The sequence below is a fragment of the Emydura macquarii genome, unplaced genomic scaffold (assembly GCF_026122565.2).
Source record: "Emydura macquarii macquarii isolate MOO-44397 ecotype Brisbane River unplaced genomic scaffold, CSIRO-AGI_Emac_v2 contig_3623, whole genome shotgun sequence".
In the NCBI taxonomy this organism is placed as follows: Eukaryota; Metazoa; Chordata; order Testudines; family Chelidae; genus Emydura; species Emydura macquarii.
Window position 1 is genome coordinate 114,010 of NW_027133760.1, and position 9,873 is coordinate 123,882.

Sequence of the window (9,873 nt, forward strand, 5' to 3'; positions counted from 1 at the left end):
ACTGTAGAATGTTATCTCCACGGCTCCGGTGCCTAAGCTCCAGTCCAAGCCACAACTTCAAAGTGCTCTCCACACAGCTATTTTTAGAGCACTAACCTGGGCCCTGCACACTCAAGTCTGTTGATCTGAGCTGGGAGCCTTGCTGCTATGGGCTATATAGAGGTACCCTAAATGACCTAATTTTCAAAGGTGCTGGCTAATGCTCAGGCCAGTGCAAGCTGCTGGGTCCTCAGCACCTTTGAAAACCAGGCAATTTAACAGGATTTAGGAACCTCATTTTAGGCATCCACTTTGGAAAATCTTGGCCTAAGTATTCTGAAGTATCGGGTGTACCCACTGTTGGAGGAACCGTGCTCAACTACACAGCCCAGTGGTCTGATCCACTATGGCAAAAGGTGGGATACCAGACCTAATAGTCCTGTATAGAAGGTGGGATACCAGATTAGGGGGACGGAGGATCTTGCAGGTCTGTGGTACTTTTGGTCAGTTTCTTGGCCTGTAGGTGGAAGCACTGATTGGTGGTTTTGTGGCTCAGCAAGTGACAGAGAAGGAAAGTGAATTTCCACTGCCTAATCTACAGAGAAAATAAAAGAATATTAGCAACAGTTCCAGCATACATCTCCTCAAACACACACACACAAACACCCTACCAAGAACCAGTAGCTCCTGACCACCCCAGAAAGCCTAAAAATGTCACTTCCACAATGGAGTGATAGCATTGAACCAAGCTACCTGACCAGATGTCTATCATATACACCTTGTCATGGTAGATTGCAGGACTGCTAGCAGGTGAGGCTTCTGTACCAGATATGAACTGGCTACAGAGCTTTCTTCCCAGAGATACACCAGACGTGTTCACTGTGATCCTTTAATGCACACTGCCAGGATTGTGAATGGCTGTTGTGAGCTTAACTATCCATGGTGACATCTAGTGGCTGAATAGTATAATACAATTTAGCATTCCCTTAACATCTCCCCGTTTTTCTATGTTCCTACTGTTTACAAAATTTACACTATCATGCTATCTTTAAAATTCAATACAGATCAGTCTGTTTAGTGTCTCTGAATTGTACTGGTTTTTTAATTATACAAACTGAACATGTAACAACTTGGCTGCCCATTAGTTGCAACGATTGTCTCTAGTCAATTTGGAATCTTTGAGTCTTCTCGTTCTGCATCCGCCACCTGTAGAGTTTGCTCTGTTGATTGTTCTTTCTGAGGAGCAAACTATGATGCTGATGGTTTCTGATGAACTATTGATCTCAATCACATATGATCTGGGTCCTGAATTCATTTTCTTTACAACAGCTGGAGTTGTCCATCCTTTTTCTTCTTCCAGTTTGACACAGACACGGTTACTGAGTTCTAGACCCGACAGTTCTCTAAGTGTCATCTGTTATAAAAATGTTCATAAGCTCTTTTAGCCTTTTTACCCAATTTGGCTACTCTCTTCATGTTTGGACACTTTGGAGTTAGATTCTTTTTCAAAGTTGGAACAGTAGTTCTGAGATGTCTTCACATCAGGAGCTGTGCTGGATTATATCCAGCAGCTGTTATTGGTGTTGATCTGTAACTCAGAAGAGCAAGGAATGGATCTTTCTGCTGTAGGATTTTCTTGTCTGCCAGTACAGCTCTCTTAGCCTCTTGCTTGCAGGTAATATGGGCTGTTAGTAATATGATCAAAAACATATTTCATTCAGAATGACTTATTTTTTCCTAGTGAATTGTGGTCTATTGTCCATCACTAATTGCTCTGGAATACTGAAATGAACAAATGTACACTTCAGTTTCTTGATAACACTGCAACATTTTATGTCTTTGTATACCTGGGAAAAAAGTCCATTAAAACTAGGTAATGATATTCTCTGAATTTGCATAAATCTGCAATTAGTCTTTTCTGTGGTCTGTCTGGAGAAGTTTTGCACACTGTATGGTTCAGCATTGTCTCTTAAGGTTATTTGTACTGGATCTCCTTTCAAAAGTCCAATATAATCAAATCCTCCATTGAGTTCTTCCACCTTTCTCGCTGCAAAATTTCCATATTTTGTGCATTTATTACATCTTGCGCCTTTGGCTAGCCATGTATCTGTGGGCTATGACTTTTTCCATATCTTGTACATATATTGTGAAAGGCTTTGTAGTTTGCCTGGAATTTCTTCATAGCCTCAAGACTTTTATGATAATGACTTTTAACACTCATTCTATGTGTGTTTACAGATTCTAAGCTAATTTTATGATTTTCAAGTTACCCTCCCTTTTGTTTTGCTCTTTGACTAGTTCAGACTGCTTTGTTATCTGTACAGTTGTGGGTAGATTTAAGTGATGTCTGTCTTTATTTGTAATTGTTGTGAGAATATTTTGTCTGTTAACCCAATAACCAGGTTGTCTCTGATATTTTCATATCTTGCAGTCCCAAAATCATGGTTATCAGCGAATGCATGCTGAGTTCTTACAAAAAATTCAACATTTTCTCTTGGTTCCTGAATTCTCTGGGGTAAACATGCTCTTTCATAAACCAGGTTTCTCTGAGGTATAAAGTATACATCAAACATAGCCAGAATCCTTTCATAGTTGTCTTTGTAACTTTCTTCAGTAAAGGAAAAGGATTTCAGGATATGCTCTTCACCACAGCACAAATTAAAGAAGACATCTGAGTATCTCCAGTTTCTTGGTGGAGTTTTATAGCAATGTGAAATCTTGCAAAATACTGCTTCCCATCTGTCTATTCTGAAGGTCAATCAAAGCTGAAATTCTCTAGGGCAGTGTTTCTCAATGACTGGTCCATGGACCGGTGACAGTCCCTGAGATCTCCCTGACGCAGTTTAGGAAGGCGTAGGAAGGCAGCAAGCCGGTCCCTGGTATCAAAAAGATTGAGAAACACTGCTCTAGGGCACTGAAGAGTGGCATGTTGAAAAGATCGATCCTACAACCTTTGTTGCTGTTTTCTTTCTGTTCCTGTTCTCTTCTAGCATTAGTTTACTTTTGACGTCATGTCATGTACACCTTGTACACAATAGGTTGCTTATATGGACTGGTTACACAGCTTCCTTCCCAGAGAGATTTACAGATTCATTCACTGTAAGATCCTTTAATGAACTATCAGAAACGGCTGCGAGCTTAAGTAATATATATTACATGTGACACCACCTAGCAGCTGAACAGAATAATACAAGTTTACAATGTCAGACATAACTGCTCCTTTGCTGCTCCCTGGTGGTTCAGGATCTCATTGATCCTAACAAAAGCCAAACTGGCCTTGTAGTTAGAAGACACAAGATTGGAATGATCCGCCCCTTTCCCCAGATACTGATTCATCAGGGTCTGATCCCCCATTTTGTTGCTCTCTCTTTCCCTGCCCTCTCTCCCCAAGAGAGACCCTACCAAAGGCATCTAGGGCTAAACGCCAGTGCTTGGAGAGGATAAGGGTTGTTTTATCCTATGAATTGTCCCACAGGTCAGATGGTGCCTCATCTCTGTGAGAGACCTTTTGACAGGAACAAAACCAGACAGCATCTTCATCTCCACTAAGACCACGTTAGAGGCCTCCCACTTCCCAAGGTAGCTGGAACGGGGAGAAGAGGGTTGTTAGCAGCCTTTTTGCCTGCACCGCTTGACCACTCCTGAGAAGTTCCTGGTACTGAGTCAGTGAAGGGGTAAATGGTCTGAATAACATGAAACACCATATCCCCCACCTGCCTCCATGTCAGCAGTATAGTCTCCGTCCCCAGAGTCTGGCTCCTCAGAGAGCTGAGTTCTCTGTGGATCTGTGAAGGGTCCATGTACCTGATAGCCAAACAAAGGTGGAAAATCTGTCCATCTGTCTTGCTGCATGTCTTCAGGGCTGTCTCCACGCTCAAGGAGAAGATGGAGACACATGGTACCACAGCATTGTCTGCCAGCCGCAATCAGATACAAAGCTACAAACCATTACCCATTAGGGTCTCCTTTATGGGTCTACAATGGTAGGAGTGCACCCTCACCCCATTCCCACAGAGCAGCTAGAATGTAGTTTTAGAAATGGAAAAGTTATAAAATGAGCAATAGCTGTGTCTTTGTAGGACCTACAGTATTTTCCTAGCACATAAGCTCTGCGAGATCCTGTCTTGTTCATCCTTTCCCTTGAACTGGCCAATGCAGTGATGTGCCCAGCACTCTGCTCTCTAGGACTTTGTCTGCTCTTACATGTAAGGGTGACCTGCAAAGGAAAGGAAGAGCTGGGCTTGGGCATTTGTTGTTGCTTTATGCTACACAGAGATCTGAAAAACTTTTTTCTTTTTTGAAGGTTTCCATCCCCTGCCCACTTTTTAAACATTAGATATTCAGGTGTCATTGGCCCTGTTTTTCCCTGGAGGAATCTATGTCTGTTTGCAGAAATAATGGTTACTTAGGACATGTCTACACTATAAAATTATGTTGACGTAATTTACATCAGTGTTCAGTCACTGCAGTTATTAAATCACTTCGTGATGTGCACACTTGGCTCCTTGTGTCAGTGGTGTGTGTCCTCACCAAGAACATTTGTATCAATTGTATTGTCAGTATGGGATTTTGTGAGACAGCTCCTGAAAGCCAGTAACTTTTGACATAAGCAACGCAGTGTCTGCACTGACACTGGGTCAATCTAATTACATCGACCGTGACTCTACAATGCTTAGGGAGGTGGCGTTATTAAGTTGGCGTAGAGATGCACTTCTGTTGGTGGGAGCCAAATTTAAGAGAAGACACTTCCACCCAAGATATATAAGATATATAAGGGTGGCGTGGCCCCAGCCCTCTTCAGTTCCTTCTCATTGGCCAGTACCTGAGTTAGACCTCACCAAGCAGTTTACCTCATGATTTCTTCAAGTGATGCTGCCAGCTAGTCTCTAGGGTGTGTAGTTAGTTAGCAAGTTAGTAGCTGTTTCCTTTCTTTCTATTTTTTATTGTTGTTTACTGTTTTTTGTGTGTGTTAATTTTTGTTCTTTGGTGCTCAGCTCCATTTCTGATGCAACACCTCCTGTTCATCATGTGGCGTTTCTATTCCAAAGAGTCACCCACCCATGCCTTGATGAGGGGCATATTAAAGAGAGATACAGTATCTGTCATTCTTTTAAAAAGAGAACACAGATTTTATCCATAGTTGGACAAGCAGGGCCAGGTGGAGAAAAGATCTTCAAATACAAATAGCAAAACTAAAAGAGACAGCAACACGGAATAATATTATAATTTGGTATGTAAGTCAGATCAGTGTTAAACTGCCTCTGTCTAGGGTGTTCAGAGGTTCATGGGAATTGTAGCTATAGTCAAGAATCCTTGGCCAGATTACATCTTCCATAATGCATCCTGGCGACCCATCTGACTGAGCCATGTGGTGCATCATTAGAGTCACATGACTGCAGGTGCATTATGAGCTATGTAGTCTTGCCAGAAAGCCTGACCTGGAGGGGAAATGGGGGAATATGGAATCTAAACCGCAACTCTTGAGGCACGATGCACCTTAGGTAGACGTAGTTCAAAGGGGAACTGATTCAAAGCTAAACATTCAGATTCAGTTTCAACAACCAAGAACAAAACGTGTTGTTTTGGGAACGTGGAAACATGCCATTTCACTAGAGAAGACTGAAACAAAATGTTTTGTCATTTCTGTGTCAACATTTTTGGAACTTTTCATTCTATAAAAAACATTATTTCCAAGGTTCATCTCATTTTCTCTCAGTTCTAATTTAAACCCAGTTCATTTTGTAGACAAGGTCTTTCTAAAAGCATAGTGCAGGTGGGACCATTAGTATGTGAATAATGGGGAATCACAGCAGGAGACGAAACACTTATCTTCACATAAAGTGCTGCATCAGTGCAGCTGTGCCATTGTAATGCTTCAGTGAAATCACTACTACACCGATGAGAGAGCTTCGCCTGTCTACTTCCCTGAGAGGCGTTAGCTATGTCGACGGGAGAACCTCTCTCATTGACATAGCTCTGTCTACACTGGGGGTTAGGTCAGTATAACTACATCACTCAGGGATGTGGATTTTTCACACCCTTGAATGACATAGTTATACTGGTATAGGTCTATAGTCTAGACCTGGCCAAAGACACATGAAATAAGGTGAAAAGCTAGAGAACTAGGTTATGGCTACACTAGCACTTTTGTTAGTAAAACTTTTTCAGTCAGGGATGTGAAAAAAACATGCTCCTCACCAACATAAGTTTCACTGACAAAAGCACCGGTGTGGACAGAGCTATGTCAGTAGGAGACGTTCTCCCGCCTACATAGGAGACCTTACAATGGTGCAGCTGTGGCCGTACATATGTGCCACTGTAAGATCTGTAGTGTAGACATAGCCCTAGATGCATGGTTTTCTTTGTTCAGAGAGACCACTCCGGGGAAAGACATGCAGAGAAAGGGCTCAATAAAGCAACTAATGAAGAGATTTCGAAAGACCTAAATATGCATAGTTTGGCTAAATAATTAATAACTAGAAGGCATGATAATTCACTAACTACATTTAAAAGGGGTAAACACACAAGAAGAGGGGAAATTATTTAGGGGACTTGAACAGGTAAAATTAGGAGTAAATGGGCTGAAACCAAGACAAGGGGAGTGTTTCAGGAAACTTTTCCACACTGTGAAGGAGCTCCCAAACTGCGGAGTAGTTTCCCCAAGGGAAAGGGTGGAAGCCCCATTAACTGAACACATAAAACTAATATTAGGTAAATCCGTGGAACATGCCATTCAATTCTAGGACAAGCCAGTTACTACATGCTGTGGCCAGTTGACGCTTCATGGAAGCAGCAGGGATGGAACTTAAATGCTGATGTTCCAAACCCCCAGGCTTTGTCCACTTGAGCCATAGGTGACCCCATTCCATGCTAGCAGGGTCAGGTCTCTGGCGCACAGCCAAGTATTTCTGTTCCCATCCCGTAGTGGGCAAAGAGCATCGACACTCCCGCAGTTCATGTTTACAAGTATAATCGCGCACTAGTCTCTAACTGGAAAAGGGGAGGGCTATTGGACAGAATGGGGCTTAGCAGATCTTTCCCCACAGACCCTTTTCCTCCTGGCTGGCTGTGGGGGGCAGAGCCCTAGCAGGATGGGACATACCTAGGCCTGAGAGTCCTGGGTGTTAAAGCTGTGATCTGGGGCTGAACAGGGCTAAGGGAATAGAGGCCAGAGCCATTGCTTAGGTTGGTGGATTCATTTATTTGTGATGTTCATTTCCCTCTTCTTGCTGCTGTTTTCTCTTGGTCGCTCCATCCAACCCCTCAGCCTGCACAGGGGATAAGCAGGTGGGATGCAGGAGGCTCAGACCATGACTCCATCCCTCACACGTTGCTCTGCTCGGCTCCCACTGTGAGGGGAAAAGGAGAGGGAATGGGAGGGGGCTAGAGAAGAGAATCGCTGCTCCTCCCCAGGCCTGGACACAGAGCCAGCAAACACCTGCAGGGCTGGGCATGGCTGCTCCGCCCCAGGGAGCGCAGCACAGCCAGGGCCCCAGCCAGGAGATTCCATGGCCCCGACCTCTCCCCACCAGGGGCCTGGCTCAGCTGCCATCCACATGGAGCGTTTCATAGTGCTGGGGGTCACAGCACAGGATCCAGCACAGGCTGGCATGAGAGCTGTTCCCTGCTGTGTCTGACACTGCAGAGCGGCCATGTGGCAGGAGACAGCACAGCTGGGATGGACGTGGAAGCCACAGGATCCTTGGAGCCATCAACGTGCTGAGGCTCAACTCCAACATTTGCTTTGGGGGCCAGGTGCTGATCTGGGGAGCACGTTCTCTCCCCGCCCCTTTGTTCCTATGGGACCCAATGCAGGATGGAGTGAATCCATTTACACAACAGCCGTCAGCGCCAGGGGCAGTGAGCTCAGACCCAACTGCTGGGGAAAGGGTGTAAAAAAGCTAAGCTTTGACGGCAGGCTGAGTGGTCTCAGACACTATTTGATCTGAGCTGGGACAGACCCTCTCTGAAAACCTCACAGAAACAAGCGACCCTGTGAGAGGGCAGGGACTTCTTGGCTCCGATTGGGCAGAAGCCCTCGCCCCGTCCCAGGAAGAGCCTCTCACACACCACTGCAGTGACACCCTTTCAATATGGCTCATGAGGCAGAGGCTGCAGGAGGGAGCTGTGTAAAGGGAGGGATAAAAGGAGCATCTGTCCCTGGGATAAGCCAAGGGGCCATCAGTGCAAGGCCCAATCCGCTGTGCAGGGGAGAAAAGCCACCAGCTCCGACTGCGGGGGCGTACACTGCCGGAGATGAGCACTCGCGGTGCGGAGTAGATCTGGGGGTGCTGCGAGCAGGAAGACGGGAGGAAATGGCTCTTCATACGCTACCTTGGCGGCAGGGAGCGCTGTACTCAGCAATGGCGAATTCATCTGGAGGACACAAGGGAAGAGAGACGTGAGCAGGGCTGCGTGAGACCCAGCCAGGGCTGCGCGCACGGGGCGCCGAGAGAGGCGCGTCCACCAGGCCCTGCAGCAGAGAGCTGGCACCGCACCGGGCAGGCTCTGCAGAGATCTCCGCAGCAGGGGAGGGAGCCCCGTCTCCAGGGGCACTCGGGGAACCTCCGCTGGGCTCCATGGGAAGAAGGCAAAGGTCACACCAAGCCCACAGCGCAGCAGGCATCTCCGGCGGGGCTGTGCCAGGTGCCCTGTGACCGTTTGCGCACTTCGTCTGCCACACGACAGCCGGGTTTGCCGCTGGGCTCTGGTTTTGTCACCCCGATTTCTTAGCTGGGGACATGGAGGAGTGAACGTGCCTCCCCCAGGTCACACACAGAGCTGGTATCTCAGGGCAGGATCTGAACCCAGGACCCTCCCAGATCCCCCTGGCTCTAACCCACTGGGTTGGCACCTTCCCTCTACAGGGCGGGAGGGGTCTGGGGCCCATGGTGTGAGCATGGGGCCAGAGGAGGATGCTCCCTTGCCCATAATCCCTGCGTCCCCCACATTCTCAGCTGGGAGTGGGGAGATGCTGCTGAGAACAGGCCCGTTGTGCCCAGAGATGTGAGTGGGAGCCCCGGAGGGGACCCCAGTGCGGACATTGTCTGCGTGGGGGAAGCCAGCGTGAGGCATGGTGGCAGCAGGGCCGTTCGGGTTGGAAGCAGGAGGAGAAGCGAACGGGGTTTGCCCTTGAACCTGCATGGGCATCGCTGAGCAGTTCCCCCGTGGTTCTGCCTGTGGCCTCTCCCCTCCCTGAGACAGGCCCACGGGGCTAACGTCCCCCAGCCCTGCCCCCACACGCACCCGTCTCGTAGTAGTCGTAGACTTTCACTGGCGCTGGCTTCAGGCTCTGCACGGGGAAGTCCTGCTCCACCGTGAAGAAGAAGATCTGAGTCACGTTGCTCACCTGGGAGGGGAAACAGACGAGGCTCAGGAGGCAGCTTGAGCCACCTCACCCTCTCCTTCCCCTTCTCCCCACCCGGTGTCTGCCCCATTGCTCCCCACCCAGGATCCTGCAGGCCCAGCACCTGCCCCCCCTTGGCTGCAGGGCCTGGCAGGGATTCAGGACCTGAGGGAGGAGGGAGAAGCCCTGTCCCCACCCTGGGTATGAGCCACTCTACCTGGTACCCAAAGGCTTCAGGTGCGGGGAGGTGGTGGAAGGGAAGGAAACAGGCCCCTGGCTCTGAATGCTGGGGCAGTAGGAAGTGCTGAAAGCGAATACTGGGAAGCAGCAGCTGGGGGAGATATGTGGGTTTGTTTTTCCTGGCCATGGTCTAGAAGATCCCCTCCCCTCGGTGCCTCTATTGCGGGTACATTGGGGGTTGACTCTCCCCACCCCATCCTGGCCCCAGGTGGCCGCTCACCTGCTCCATGTACAGCAGCACGTGGTTGGTGCTCAGTTCCGTGCGGTGGATCTGGTTATGTCCTTCCAGCTGCCCAGGGAGAGAGGCA

The 9,873-nt window shown here is 47.8% G+C and overlaps 1 long non-coding RNA gene across 1 annotated transcript; it reads right to left on the minus strand.

Annotated features, from left to right (window-relative positions):
* Nucleotides 1-7,173: 7,173 nt before the first annotated feature.
* On the minus strand, nt 7,174-9,855 carry LOC137145755 (uncharacterized). Its single transcript, XR_010917751.1, has 4 exons — nt 9,786-9,855; nt 9,226-9,328; nt 8,314-8,355; nt 7,174-7,328 (listed from the first exon to the last, which is right to left on the minus strand). It is a non-coding gene; the product is annotated as an uncharacterized lncRNA (long non-coding RNA).
* Between the last annotated feature and the right edge of the window lie 18 nt (nt 9,856-9,873).